The following is a 14,023-nucleotide window of genomic DNA, read 5'->3' as shown; positions in this document are numbered from 1 at the left end:
ACAGGCTTTTTAAATAAGAAGTTAGGTAGCCCAAAGTAGCATGTCTTCATACGTGCTATTTTGTCTTGGACTCTTCCGCTGCAAATCTAGAGTTATGTGCTAGAAAGCTATGAACTTAGTCTTGATACTCTGAACACGTTTTGACTATGTACCCATATGCCTTTGATACTGTTGATTTAAGTGATTTCATCCTTTCTATGTTGTCCCTTGATTATTGAGAATTGTTTAGTCGCGAAATAGCTACGCTCACTAGCACTAGGGAGTTGTGGTCGTGACAGAGTGGTATCAGAGCACCGTTCTTTCGCTCTGGACGCAAGAACCTTCTTTCAAGCCTTAGTCTAGAATGATAGTACTAGGCTAGAATGTGACTTAAATGGAAAGTTAAAGGACCCAACACCTCGACTCGTCACGTTCAACCGCAGCAAAGGAGGTAAATACCTATATTTCTTGAAAAAGTTTCAAAAAAAAATGTATAGTAATGTTTTAGTCATGCAAAAGCTGTGCAATCTCTTTGAAAAAAAATGTGTTTTCGTGAAACGTTATGAGTTGCTTTTTGGACACTAAGTGTAATGAGCTATGCATGACCAGCTATGTGACCTTTGGACTTATGGTAATAGTGTTAATAACTCACATCTGGGTCTATGCATGCAAACCTAGAGCGCCTAAGGAGGTACATTAGGCTAGAGTACCTATGAACGAATAGTCGTGAATGACAACTCTTGCACCGCTTCCAAGAACGATGAAATCAACGGAAAGATGCAAGATAGGGCGAACCCCCTAACTTGTCTTGAAAAATAGAACCTTAAATGCGAACTACGGCGAACTACGGCGTACTGTATTACATGAGGACCCACGTGTCACTCAAAGCGAATACTAATACGATCTACCCTATCGGAGAAAAACCCTAATAGGTTATCGATACGACGGCTAGTACTATATATTTCACTATACATCTTACTTCTATACTTTATTTTCTCTTTTCGCGTTTTTGAGAGCCCATTCTTTTGTACAGATGGCACGACAACACTACACCCATCGTAGGCCGCTCCGAGCTGGCGCGGATTCCGAGGCAGTGATTCGCTATTACCGGTCCTACCGCCGCTGCCATGGGGATACGCTGGCAGAGTTCGTAGCTCACTACGCGAAGTTATGGGACGAGGCCAACTGTCATGGGGTGAAGCCCTACGAGGGTATCATGAGGCTCGCCGGTTTGTTTCCCGAGGAGTGGCAGAGTTGGATGACGGCCACTGCCGAGTTGTACACGTCGTCCCCACCTCCCACGTATGAGCCTATTGGGGATATGCCCGGTTTCCTGAGCGCGGTCTCAGCAGGGTGCTTCCACTTCGGTGATGGGCCCCCACCAGAGACGCAGGCGCCCGGGAGCGAGAGATTCCGCAGGTTGCCACCCTTGGCCCTCATGCGGGGTGCAGGCGGAGTATTCGAGGAGGGGCAGTCGTCTCGAGCTCCCGCCCGCGAGAGGGGCCGAGTAGAGGTTACGCCCGACTCGAGTGATGAGACCGGGTCTATGGGGAGCTGCGGGGCAGATGAGGATGACGACAAGAACTCAGAGGAGGAGGGCGTAGACGACGATGAGGTCAGTGAGGAGGACTTCGAGGGAGAGGACCCGGATGAGGAGCCCGAGGAGGTTTTGGAGTGGAGCGAGATGAGGGAGGATGGCCCCGCTGAGGAGGAGCCACAGATTGGCGGCCTCGCTGATTTGGGGTTGGAGTTCGTTCCCCCACCACCGGCCGGACCACCACCAGAGATACCTCCACCTCCAGTGGAGCCCCACCCGGAGGTACTACAGCTGTTCCTCCACCCGGTGGACTTGGCTTCCTTCAATGAGCTGTACAACCGTACATGGCGGTTGCGCAGGGATTGGGCCGCTGGGACCGACATTCCCATTGCACCAGTGGCAGCCCCAGAGCCACCAGAGCCTGTGGCAGTGCCGGAGCACCCCGAGGAGCCGGTGCCTCCGACCGAGGCGTTCCATCAGGGGACTAGTCATGGCGACCCGATGTGGATCAGCAGCGACTCTGAGTAGGACTGATAGCGATCAACACGCGTGTTTATCGTAGTAGCTTAGCATCATGTTTTCTTATCCCATGTATCGAACGTTGTAGGAGCTTTCTTATTTTCCTTATTGCCCTCACATGTATCAGATATTAAGTCCTCTCTAGAGGCAATTTTTTCCCTTGACTTATGAAATGTGATGTTTCTTGGCTATGTTATTCGATATTTGTTATTTTTACTCCTTATGTTCAAAAGAATGGTGCATTTAATGAACCTAATGCGTACGATCATGACATTCGACGAGTATAAATCCATGTTAACCTTGTTATCCTTAGAACAGAATGCCACCAAGGAGACGTGCGGGACGGCCAAGAAGGAATGGCGAGGTGCCACAAAATGTACCACGAGGAAATGGAGCGGGAAGAGGGATGACCCCACCACCTCCTCCGCCGCCTCCACCTCCACAGGAGCGGCGAGTAGAGGAACTTTTTCTGAGACAGAACCCCCCAGTGTTCAATGGCTTAGGGGATCCGGCTACGGCCGAGAACTGGATACGTGCCATGGAGCGTATCTTCAACTTCCTGCACTGCAATGACCAGGAACGCGTGACTTGTGTGACCTTCCAACTGACAGGATCAGCTGATTTCTGGTGGGAGGCACGGAAGAAAACTATGACTCCAGAGCAGCTGGCTCTGATGACTTGGAATGAATTCAAGACTGGGATGTATGATAAGTATATTCCAAAGAGTTACCGAAAGAGCAAGGAAGTGGAGTTCTATAACCTGAAACAAGGACGGATGTCCGTTACTGAGTATGACAGAATGTTCTGCGACATGTCTCGCTATGCGCCTGGCCAAGTCGACACTAATGAGAAGATGGCTGATAAGTTTTGTGCCGGTCTGAGGTCCGAAATAAGGATGGCCTTGGCAAGCCTTGGAGGGTTATCATACCCCGAATCACTGAGTCGAGCTTTGGATATTGAGGCAACCATGCCCAAAGAGAGGTCAATTGTGCCTGTTGCCGCAACACCACCTCAACAACAGCACAACTTCCGAGAGAAAAGGATGTGGGATGGAGATCGTGCCCCAAATGAGACTAAAAGGCAGCAAGTTGCTCTGAGGCCACCACAGAATGGTGGAAAGCAAGCCGCACCGAATCAGGTGGTGGAGTACCGAACTAGAGCCCCTCCCTGTGCTAAGTGCTCAAGGAATCATCATGGGGAGTGCAAGGCTGGGACGGATAGGTGCTTCTACTGTGGCAAGGGTGGACATTTCTCCAGAGAATGCCCGGATAGGAACGCTGGAGTCAGAGGGGGGCAGAACTATCAGGGGCAGCGTCCACAACTGCGGGCACTTCAAGCTGAGCCGAAAGGAAAAGCGGCCCTACCCCAAGCTCCACAACACCAGCGGCAGTTACGGCAGAGGCTTCCCGCTCAGGCCAGAGCTTTTGCACTGAGACAGAGGCAGCCTAAGACGGAGCCAGGGAACCAGGAGCAGGGCAATCTGGCAGGTATGGGAACTCTCCTTAACATACCTATTGCCATTTTGTTTGATACGGGTGCATCACACTCGTTCATATCAGCGCCTTGCGTGGATACTTTAGAACTACCTACTGATGCAATCGAACATAAGATGAGGGTGTCCTCACCCGTAGGAGGCCTTATAGATATCTCACGAACTTGCTCAAACGTAGAATTCACTATGGGAAACCTTAAGTTAGTGGCTCACAATTTGCATGTGATGTTGATGTGGAGCGTCGACATCATATTGGGAATGGATTGGTTAGCCGAAAACTACGCTACCATTCTTTGTAAGGAGAGGCAGATCTCGCTGCAATTCCCTGGGGAGGAACCCACAATCTTCCACGGAATCTCCATGAGGCGACGGAAGTCCATAATTTCTGCACTACAAGCAACCACTATGATAAGGAAAGGATACCCTGCATACCTCGTTTACCTGAATGGAGAAGAGAAAGAGGACCGTAAGATTGAAGATGTAGCAGTGGTACGAGAATTCCCAGATGTCTTCCCAGACGCACTACCGGGATTGCCGCCAGACAGGCAATTAGAATTCACAATCGATCTCGAACCAGGATCGGCCCCAGTATCGAAGGCACCATACAGAATGGCGCCTAAGAGTTAGAAGAACTCAAGATACAGTTACAGGAACTACTAGACCTAGGCTTCATACGACCCAGTGTGTCACCATGGGGCGCACCAGTGCTCTTCGTAAAGAAGAAGGACGGAACACTGAGAATGTGTATCGACTACCGAGAGTTGAACAAGCTGACGCTCAAGAACATGTATCCTCTACCGAGGATTGATGACCTTTTTGACCAACTTCGAGGGGCCGGTGTATTCTCAAAAATGGACTTGAGATCAGGCTATCACCAACTGAAGGTCCGACATGACGATGTACCCAAGACAGCATTCCGCACCAGATACGGCCATTACGAATTCACAGTGATGCCTTTCGGGCTCACAAATGCCCCGGCAGTGTTCATGGACTTAATGAACCGCGTGTTCCACCCATACTTGGACAAGTTCGTCCTAGTCTTTATAGATGATGTACTCATCTACTCGAAGAACGAGAAGGAACACGAGGAACATCTGAGAACCACCTTAGAGACGTTGAGAGCCGAGAAGCTCTATGCTAAGTTTAGCAAATGTGAGTTCTGGCTCAACGAGGTGAACTTCCTAGGACACATAGTAACGGCAGAAGGGATCCGAGTGGACCATGCAAAAGTGGAAGCAGTACAACGTTGGCAGTCACCAACAACACCTAATGAGATTCGAAGTTTCTTTGGTTTGGCTGGTTATTATCGGAGGTTTATTGAAGGATTTTCAAAAATAGCTCGACCATTGACTCAACAGCTCAAGAAAGGAGCTAAGGTCAATTGGACGCCGGAGTGCGAAGCAAGTTTCCAACTATTAAAAGAAAAGTTGACCACCGCACCAGTCCTAGCCGTACCAGCACCAGAAGCAGGCTATGTAGTGTACACCGATGCTTCAAAAGTCGGACTTGGATGCGTATTGATGCAGAATGGCAAGGTGATCGCATACGCGTCACGCCAACTCAGGCCACACGAGCTGAATTACCCCACTCATGATTTGGAACTAGCGGCAGTGGTACATGCCTTGAAGATTTGGAGACATCATCTCTACGGAGTTCGATGTGAGATCTTCACGGACCACAAGAGCCTTAAGTACTTTTTCGAGCAGAAGGATTTAAATATGCGACAACGTAGATGGCTCGAATTAGTCAAGGATTATGACTGTGGTATAAATTACCACCCAGGCAAGGCGAATGTAGTGGCAGATGCCTTGAGCAGGAAAACTACACCCCAAGTGGCCACCTTCCTTACACAAAGTGAGGAACTCATACGGGAATTCGCTAAGATGCGATTGGAGGTAGTGAGAGCACCAGAGACGGTGGAAAGTAGAATCGCCACTCTAGCGATTGAGCCAGACTTAAGAGCCAGAATTGTTGAGGCTCAGAGGAGTGATGAAGCATTAGAGAAAATTCGACTTAAAGTGAGGATGGGAAAAGAGGTGAGTTACCGCGAAGAAGCAGATAACGCCCTCACGTTTGAAGGGAGATTATGTGTGCCCAATGACGAGGCTCTCAGAGATGAGATCATGAGCGAGGCGCATGAGACACCCTACACCGCCCACCCAGGAGGTACGAAAATGTATCAAGATATGAAGAAGCATTTTTGGTGGGATGGCATGAAGAGGAGCATAGCGTCGTTTGTAGAAAGGTGCCTAGCATGTCAACAAGTGAAGGCTCTACATCAACGACCCTATGAAAAATTGCAACCCCTGGAAATTCCCGAGTGGAAATGGGAGCACATTGCAATGGATTTCGTGACAGGATTGCCAAAGTCACAACGAGGGAATACTGCTATTTGGGTGATTATAGATTGCCTCACCAAGAGCGCCCACTTTGTACCATTTCGTATCACTTACGGATCGGATCAGACCGTGACCCAAAATTTACTTCTAGGTTTTGGATAAGCCTGCAGCAAGAGCTAGGCACCAGGTTGAATTTCAGTACGGCATTCCATCCACAGACTGATGGGCAGTCTGAGAGGACAATCCAAACCTTAGAAGATATGTTGAGGGCCGTAGTGCTCGACCGCGGAGGAAAATGGGAGCCAGTATTGCCACTTATAGAGTTTGCTTACAACAACAGTTATCAGGCAACCATAACCATGGCCCCATATGAAGCACTGTATGGGAGAAAATGTAGATCACCGCTTTACTGGGACGAGGTCGGTGAGAGAAAGACGCTTGGACCGGATTCTGTAGAGGAAATGATAGAGATCGTCCGCCAGATCCGTGAGAGAATCAAGGAAGCTCAAGATAGGCAAAAGTCTTACGCAGATGCTCGCCGAACCGACCTGCAGTTCAAGGCGGGAGACAAAGTTTTTCTAAAAGTATCTCCGTCTAAAGGGATTTCGAGATTTGGCGTCAAGGGCAAGCTAAGACCACGTTTCATCGGACCCTACGAGATTCTAGAAGAAGTCGGTCCTGTGGCGTACAGATTGGCGCTCCCGCTGAGTTTCGGGAACGTGCACAATGTTTTTCACGTATCTCAATTGAGGAAATATGTGTTCGACCCAAAACACATAGTCCACCAAGAGGAGATGGTTTTGGAACCAGACTTAAGCTATGAAGAGAAGCCAGAGGCAATCTTGGATAGGAAGGTCAAGGAATTGAGGAATAAGTCTATTGTAACAGTGAAAGTTTTATGGAAGCATCACGGCTACGAGGAAGCTACGTGGGAATTGGAAGACAAGATGAAGGAAAAGTACCCAGAGCTTTTTGAGTAGCATAAGCAAAATTTCGGGACGAAATTTTTGTTAAGGAGGGTAGAATGTAATACCCGCACCCTTAATTCTTTTCTTTCGTTTTGTTTTTGTCGAACTAAAGATGTAAGTTCTCTTTCCAAGAAGGGTTATTGGAACTCGAGCCCTTGTTATGAGATTTAATTCTTTTTAGTTGCAAGTAAAAGCTAAAGTAATCAAATGAACTAAACAATTGGACTTTGCATTGTAAAATATCACGAATTTGCGAATAGAAATTTCGAAAACAATTAACGAGCAACTAACGTTCAAATGCTTCAATACATAGAACAAAATTAACTAATGAACAACAAAAATATATATATATATATATATATATATGTTACATGGAGCAAGTCCTCAAATAAAGGAGACAAGAAAAGGAAAGGATAAAATGTGCATTAATCGAATAGAATCGGTCTCTCCTCCGGGCCGAGAGTTCACGGCTGTAGCCGATCAGCCGTGGAGCCCGAAGCATCAATCCGCCCCGGGCAGCAGCTCGGCGGCCAGTCTCCTCCCAACCTACAAGTAGAAACCAGCTTTAGCTACTATAGAACAAAAGAAAACTAAGGGAACTTCTACCATAAGGAAGGAGACAACACCTCTTTAGTTGGGAGACCAAAGACTTACCCAAAAAGGGCAGTCCAGCCTGCAATCTGTCACGCCAATGCAACACCTGTTTTCTCACCAGCCACAACAAACAAGTATCAATTAATATCCATGTACTAAGTACTCAAATAAAGCCATCTCTCAAGTATATCCTACTGCAGAATCATAGTCAAAGGGGATTCTTTGTAAGATGGGAACAAAATAGTGTAACAACCCCAATTAATCCCCCATAGTACCTCAAGATTTCAGCCTATAAAAAGCCCCCTCCACACCACACACCAACTCCTTGCACACACACTTCAAAATTCAGCAAAAACAGAGAGTTAGAGGGCAGAGCAAGTAGTGAGCAGCAGCAAGTCAGCCACTCCTTCGATTTCCAGAGGTAATACACCTCCACCCTTCCTCCCAATCATTTTTCATGCCATCATATAGAGTCACCAAAACTTAGGAATCACAATCAATATAACACAAGCACGATAGGCTGCCCTTATGCTATAGTTCAGTAGCAAGTTTCTTTTTTTAAAAAGAGTTAAGCTCTTTCTAGTGAGCAACCAAATAAATCCCAACAAGTTCAAGGAATCCCCATTAATCACATAACAATCTAACATAGTTACTACTCCAAGAACTCAACATAAAAGCCACTAAGAGGTAGGGACTAGAGAAGGCTTAGCTTAATCGTAGAGTTGACCGGCAACGGCGGGACTCCGAGGAGCTCTGCGGAACAGCTGCAAGCCACGGCCGAGAGAGGGAGAAGGAGGCGATGCCTCCTCTCTGCTGCCGGAATCGCCGAGGATGGAGCGCTGGGCAGAAGGGGTGAAACGGAGAGAAGCGAGGTCTTCTCCTCTCCGATGGCGGCTCGACAGCTCCGACAGAGGCTCGCTTACGAGCCCAGAGGTCGGCGATGGGTAGGTAGCAGCGGCGAGGTTTCAATTGGTGTCGAGGCGGGGCGGATGGCGGCGATACCGCCGAGGAAGAAAGAAAGGGAGATGAAGCAGAGGCGGCGGCTATGGCGCTCCGGCGACAGGTGAGCGGCGATTTCCGCCGAGGAAGAAAGGAAGAGAGGGAGATGGAGCAGAGGCGGCGACTATGGCGCTCCGGCGACAGGAAGCGACGATTCCGTCGAGAGGGAGAGAAGAGAGAGTTTTTGGATTAGGGTTGGTGTGTTTGAATTGGGAATTTTGTTTGTGTATAGGGGAGAGACCGATGGGTATGGGGGAGTTGTTTGTTTGGGGCCTCTTTCTTTTTATTTGTTTTGGGCCTTGACCAATCAAGTAATGTTTTGGCCCACTAATTAAATTAAAGTAGGTATGAGGGATCTAATTAAATCATGGGTCTTACTATGTTGTGGATTTAATAATTAATAGCCCGCATTTTATCTCCACGAGGATAAGTCGTTTCTCTTTCGGAATCTTAGTACGAGTGCTCAAATAATTAATTTTAAGAGACTACAATACGCTAACGATGAATAGACCTCGAGCTTATTTTAGTATGCTTAAATAAATGGCATGGGAGGTAGCACCCTCTAGTTAAGTGAATAATTTTTCTAATTTAATTAAATCTACTGATTTAATTAATATGCAAGAATTTTAGAACTCTTCTAGAAAATTTAGAGAAAGAATAAAATGATCCTCGCACTTAGGATGCATTCATGTTTAAGCTTAATGGATATCTCAAAATCTAATTAAGTATCATTTTATTTCCTAAAGGGACGTCTTCGAACGTCATCTAAGACCAAGTTAAGGAAATTTCGGAAGGAGCTTTAGCTTTTGAGGTGGGCATTTCTTTCAAAACGTGATTTCAGTATGAAAATGTGAATCTTTGCTCAAGTATGTTGTCATGCCATGTTTTATTTTATGATTACCTATCTGCTTGGCTATGCCAATTTAGTTAAATCGAATTCGGGTCCCAGTAGGGCCGCAAACCCTACTCGGACTAGTGTACACATGAGGGGACCGTGAGCTAACAAAGGAGTTGGCCGGTCCAGTGACCGTCGTGGAATGTGGCCACATTCCCTGTTCACATCAGTTTCAGATATGGTATATCTATGTTATGTGATTGCGCAATCAAATCTTTACTCAAGGAAAAGTATTTTAGTGACTCGGGTCTTTTAAGTAAAACCCCGTGATCACTCAACTGTGGCATTGACAATTAAAAGATAAAACCATTTTTGGCAATGTGCCCACTGAGTATATCAAATACTCAGCCTTGCATGTTATTTTTCAAATGTGCAGGTTGAACGTGGACGAGCAGGCGAAGGTGTTGGGACAGGCTTTTTAAATAAGAAGTTAGGTAGCCCAAAGTAGCATGTCTTCATACGTGCTATTTTGTCTTGGACTCTTCCGCTGCAAATCTAGAGTTATGTGCTAGAAAGCTATGAACTTAGTCTTGATACTCTGAACACGTTTTGACTATGTACCCATATGCCTTTGATACTGTTGATTTAAGTGATTTCATCCTTTCTATGTTGTCCCTTGATTATTGAGAATTGTTTAGTCGCGAAATAGCTACGCTCACTAGCACTAGGGAGTTGTGGTCGTGACATTCCGTGCGTCTATTCTTGTGTCTTTATTGTATTGTTCGAGGATAAACAAAAATGTAAGTTTGGGGGAGTTGATATGCTCGGATTTTACACTGTTTTAAGGCCCTTATTTGGTCCATTTTTAATGTCAAAGTCACTCTACACGTCCATTATTTGCATATTTTGTCTATTTTGGTATTTTGACGTGTTTTGTGAGAAATGTGCATAATTGAGCCGAAAAAAGGGAGCTAAAACGCCAAGTTTGGAAATCTGGTATTGTATAGAGTTATATTTTAGTATATAGGGCCATATTTATATATTTACATATAGTTTGAATTCTTGAAAAAATTATTAATAATTATAAATATACATTATATGTAAAATTTATGGTCCTAAATGTTAAATGTTAAAATTAAATATGTATGTGTGTGCATGAAAAGGTATGGTAATTATGAATCTTGTATGTGCATGGAAAACTATATAGGCACGTACAAGTTTAATATGCATATGTTCTAAATGGGTTTTTACTATATATGGAGTATATGTTTATTACACCTACTAAAGAAGTAACAAAATAAAATAAAGTAAGAGGGTTAGTCATCAAAATTAAATACGTGGCCTAGTTACTAGTTGAAACACTTGTCTATGTTATATATATTCTCAATTCTAATAATTATTTTATGTGCATATGATTAGGGGGTGAAACCGACTACAAAGAAACTCTCGAATATATATATACCTTGAGATTATTTAGCTAAATTGAGAAATGAGATGTAATATGGGCTATTAATCCACAAACTAAACAAAATGTCAACAAATACAACATTATATTAACAAGGGGGTAAAATCGTAATTTCATTAATAAAAAAAATCGTAAAACTCAAAACTGATTTCAAATCAGTTTCTAAAAGTTTCTCTAAAATCTCTCTTCAAAAATCTCAAATCTCGCTCATCTTCATCAAATTCATAGAACTCGAATCTCTTCAAAATCTGCAAAATCTCGCTGATATTCAAAATCTCGCTGATCTAAATGACGAATGAAGAGGAAAATCGGAATGAATCGGTTGAAAAATCAATTGAAGCTGAGGAACAGCAGTCAAAATCGGCAATGCATGAAGCCACTTCTTCAGGTTAAGAAATTGATTCAAATTTTAAGTATATTGCTTTGATTTTGGTGTTTTAATAAACATCTCGATTTCATTTTTTATGAATTCGATACTTGCTGAAATTTTTTATTGATTTACGATTGTAGAATCGGAAAAGATGGCAACGAAAAATGCAGCTGAAAAAAAAGGAAGAGAAGAAGCTTCACCTTCCAGTTAAGGATTTGTTTAAATTTTTAAGATTATTGACATTTTATATACTAGCTGTTGACATAGCTATAATAATATACTGTTGACAGTAATGACAGTAGTGTATGCTTGTTTGAATAGGTATTTACATAATAATATTGACATATTGTATGCTTGTTAGAGTGGCTGTAGAAAAAAATACAAATGTATGGCTGTAGTAGTATGTCAACAACTATTGACATAGGGTATGCTTGTTTCAATGGCTGTTAGGATGGCTGTAGAAAACATATGTATGGTTGTAGTAGTGTGTCAATAGGTATTGACATATTCCAAGCTTGTTTAAATAATAGTTGACATAGTAATATTTATATAAACAGAGCCATAAACTTTATTAAATAATCAACAGGTTATGTTAACTTTAACTATTGACATAATAGTAATAATATAATTGTTTTAACTATATATGAAAAATACCTGTTAATGACAGAGCATACTTAATGCATGAAATTCTGTTAATTGTGCTTGGTATATCTAATGAAATAACTTTAGTAATATACACACACTTGATGTCAACAGAGTACACTTGTTATTGTCATGATACTTTGTATAATTGATATAGATTTATTATGTTTGATTTTAAACCAGAAAACAGAAGAACATCCAAGCGAAAAAGGAGTACCTCAGTATCTCAGAAAGAGTTAATTATTGTTAACAAAAAGCAAAAGAAAAGTGTAGAGGATGGAAAACAGATTGTTATTGCTGAAAATCTATTTCAAAGGCTTCTATTGAAAAGGAAGCCGATATATTTTGTTGATGCAATAAGCAAACTGAATGAGGAACAGATTAATTCTGTGAATGAGTTGGGTTTCGAGAGTGTCCTACATTTCAAGATTGATTACATTCCTAGCAGATTAGTAGTATTATTAAAATTTTTTGAAGAGAATAAGTGCAAGATAAAGCTTAACAATGGTAAAAAAATTCATATCACTGAAGAGGATGTGGAGCTTGTATATGGATTCTCAAGAGGTGACATTACATATTCTAGAGATAAGTGTAAAAGTAATGCAGCTTTCATGAGGAAGATAGCAAAGAAATGTGGTACGAAAAAAGAAAGTGTGCACCATAACGATGTTTTAAAGGTTATGTCGAATGATCTTCAAGGAGGAAGACAGTTTAAGACAATATTTTTGTTATTGCTAGAATCAACATTGATTGAGCAATCAACATGTGGAATGGTAAAATCTAAGATTGGAGAGATAATTGATGATCTGGATAACGTGAGAAATGTAAATTGGTGTTCGTATGTAATATCTGTTCTCAAATTTGCAAAACAAAATTGGTCAATCACAGAGAAGAATGCATTTGCTGGACCACTTCCCTTTCTTATGGTATGTTTTACATTTTGCATTGTTGATTATTAACATTATTACATTAGGTTGTGTGTCGTATTATAGTTGACATAAGCTGTATTAGTTATTTTAAGTGGCTTTTGTATTGAGTTGACACGACACAATAGTAATTGACATGCATTTTTTAACATATGCAGCTCTGCTACTTAGACAGAGTTATACAAGACAAGCGTCTTGTTCCTCGGACATTTCCATTAATGAAAGGATGGAAAAGTGAGTATCTTCAGGCTAGAGAAGATAGAGAGATCAGTGCAGGAGTTTTTGGTTTAGGAAATATAAAGAAGAGATACATTCGAAATGAAGAGCAGCAGCAAGAGAATGAAGAACAAAGTGTTGATGTAGATGACAGTGGAGTGGGGTCTTCTTCTCAGAACATACTTGTAACAGCCCGCCCTCCTAGGGTACAATAAATGCGGCGGCTGCTACCCAAACGGACTCCAAAGAAGTAAATATAGGCTAGGGTTTCATTTAAAGAGTATTGACCAAAAGATTTGAAAGAACTATCAGAGTATTTAAAGCAATAACTTAACCTAGAAGCTTAAATGAGAAAGAAAAAGGGGTATCTTAAATAACGATAAAAAACTCAAGAGTACGACATAATATCCAAGATAAAAATCACAAGAAAAGGGCTAAGGCCTCAAATCGAAGTCAAGATGAAAATATCCCAAAAACAAATCCTAAGTGTATCAAAAACCAACGGAAGGCGACCAAGAGAAAGAATAGCTATGTATGAAGACACAACTACACTTGAAGTTCAACATATCCATATTAATTAGTTATCATGCTCAACACCCGCCACCGCTCGTCATCGTTCAACCTGCACATAAGGAAAACACATGCAGGGCTGAAAAATACTCAGTGAGCTCATTGCCAAAACATTGTATAAGTTATGCCACCCTTACCAAGTGAACTCGAGTTTTAAGCAGTTAAAAGAGAATATCACGAGTATCACAAAATATATTTTCATAGACTGGCCAGTCAAAATAATCTCCTATTTTCTCATCAAAGTAACAATCACAACATTCCATGGTGCAACGAAAGTGTGGCCACACTTTTCGCCCACGAAACCGGCCGACTAGCAAGGACGGCTCTCGATCCCCTCGTGTACACAGCCTGGTAGGGCTTGCGGCCCATACTCAGACCCGAATTCGTATAAGCATATCCAACATCACATTTAAACAAACATAGGCATGGCATAACAGTTAAACCACCCTTATAACACCAAGCAATATTGTTGACAAAATAAAAAGAGTGTTTTTAGAGTAAAGCCCACCTCGACTGCTTAGTTTTCAAGTAGTTTCGCTTTTCCGTTATCCGGCTTCGCAACCAAAGTTTCA

At 42.9% G+C, this 14,023-nt stretch overlaps 1 pseudogene; it reads left to right on the top strand.

The window, feature by feature from the left end:
• Positions 1-2,441: 2,441 nt before the first annotated feature.
• LOC148923616 (uncharacterized) lies at positions 2,442-6,846 on the top strand (annotated as a pseudogene).
• The last annotated feature ends 7,177 nt before the right edge of the window (positions 6,847-14,023 follow it).

The sequence above is a fragment of the Salvia hispanica genome, chromosome 6 (genome assembly GCF_029641045.1).
Source record: "Salvia hispanica isolate PSC_SH4W2 chromosome 6, Shi_PSC_v1, whole genome shotgun sequence".
Lineage (NCBI taxonomy): Eukaryota > Viridiplantae > Streptophyta > Magnoliopsida > Lamiales > Lamiaceae > Salvia > Salvia hispanica.
The sequence above is the reverse complement of the archived record's forward strand: the minus strand, read 5'-3'. Positions and strand labels throughout refer to the sequence as shown.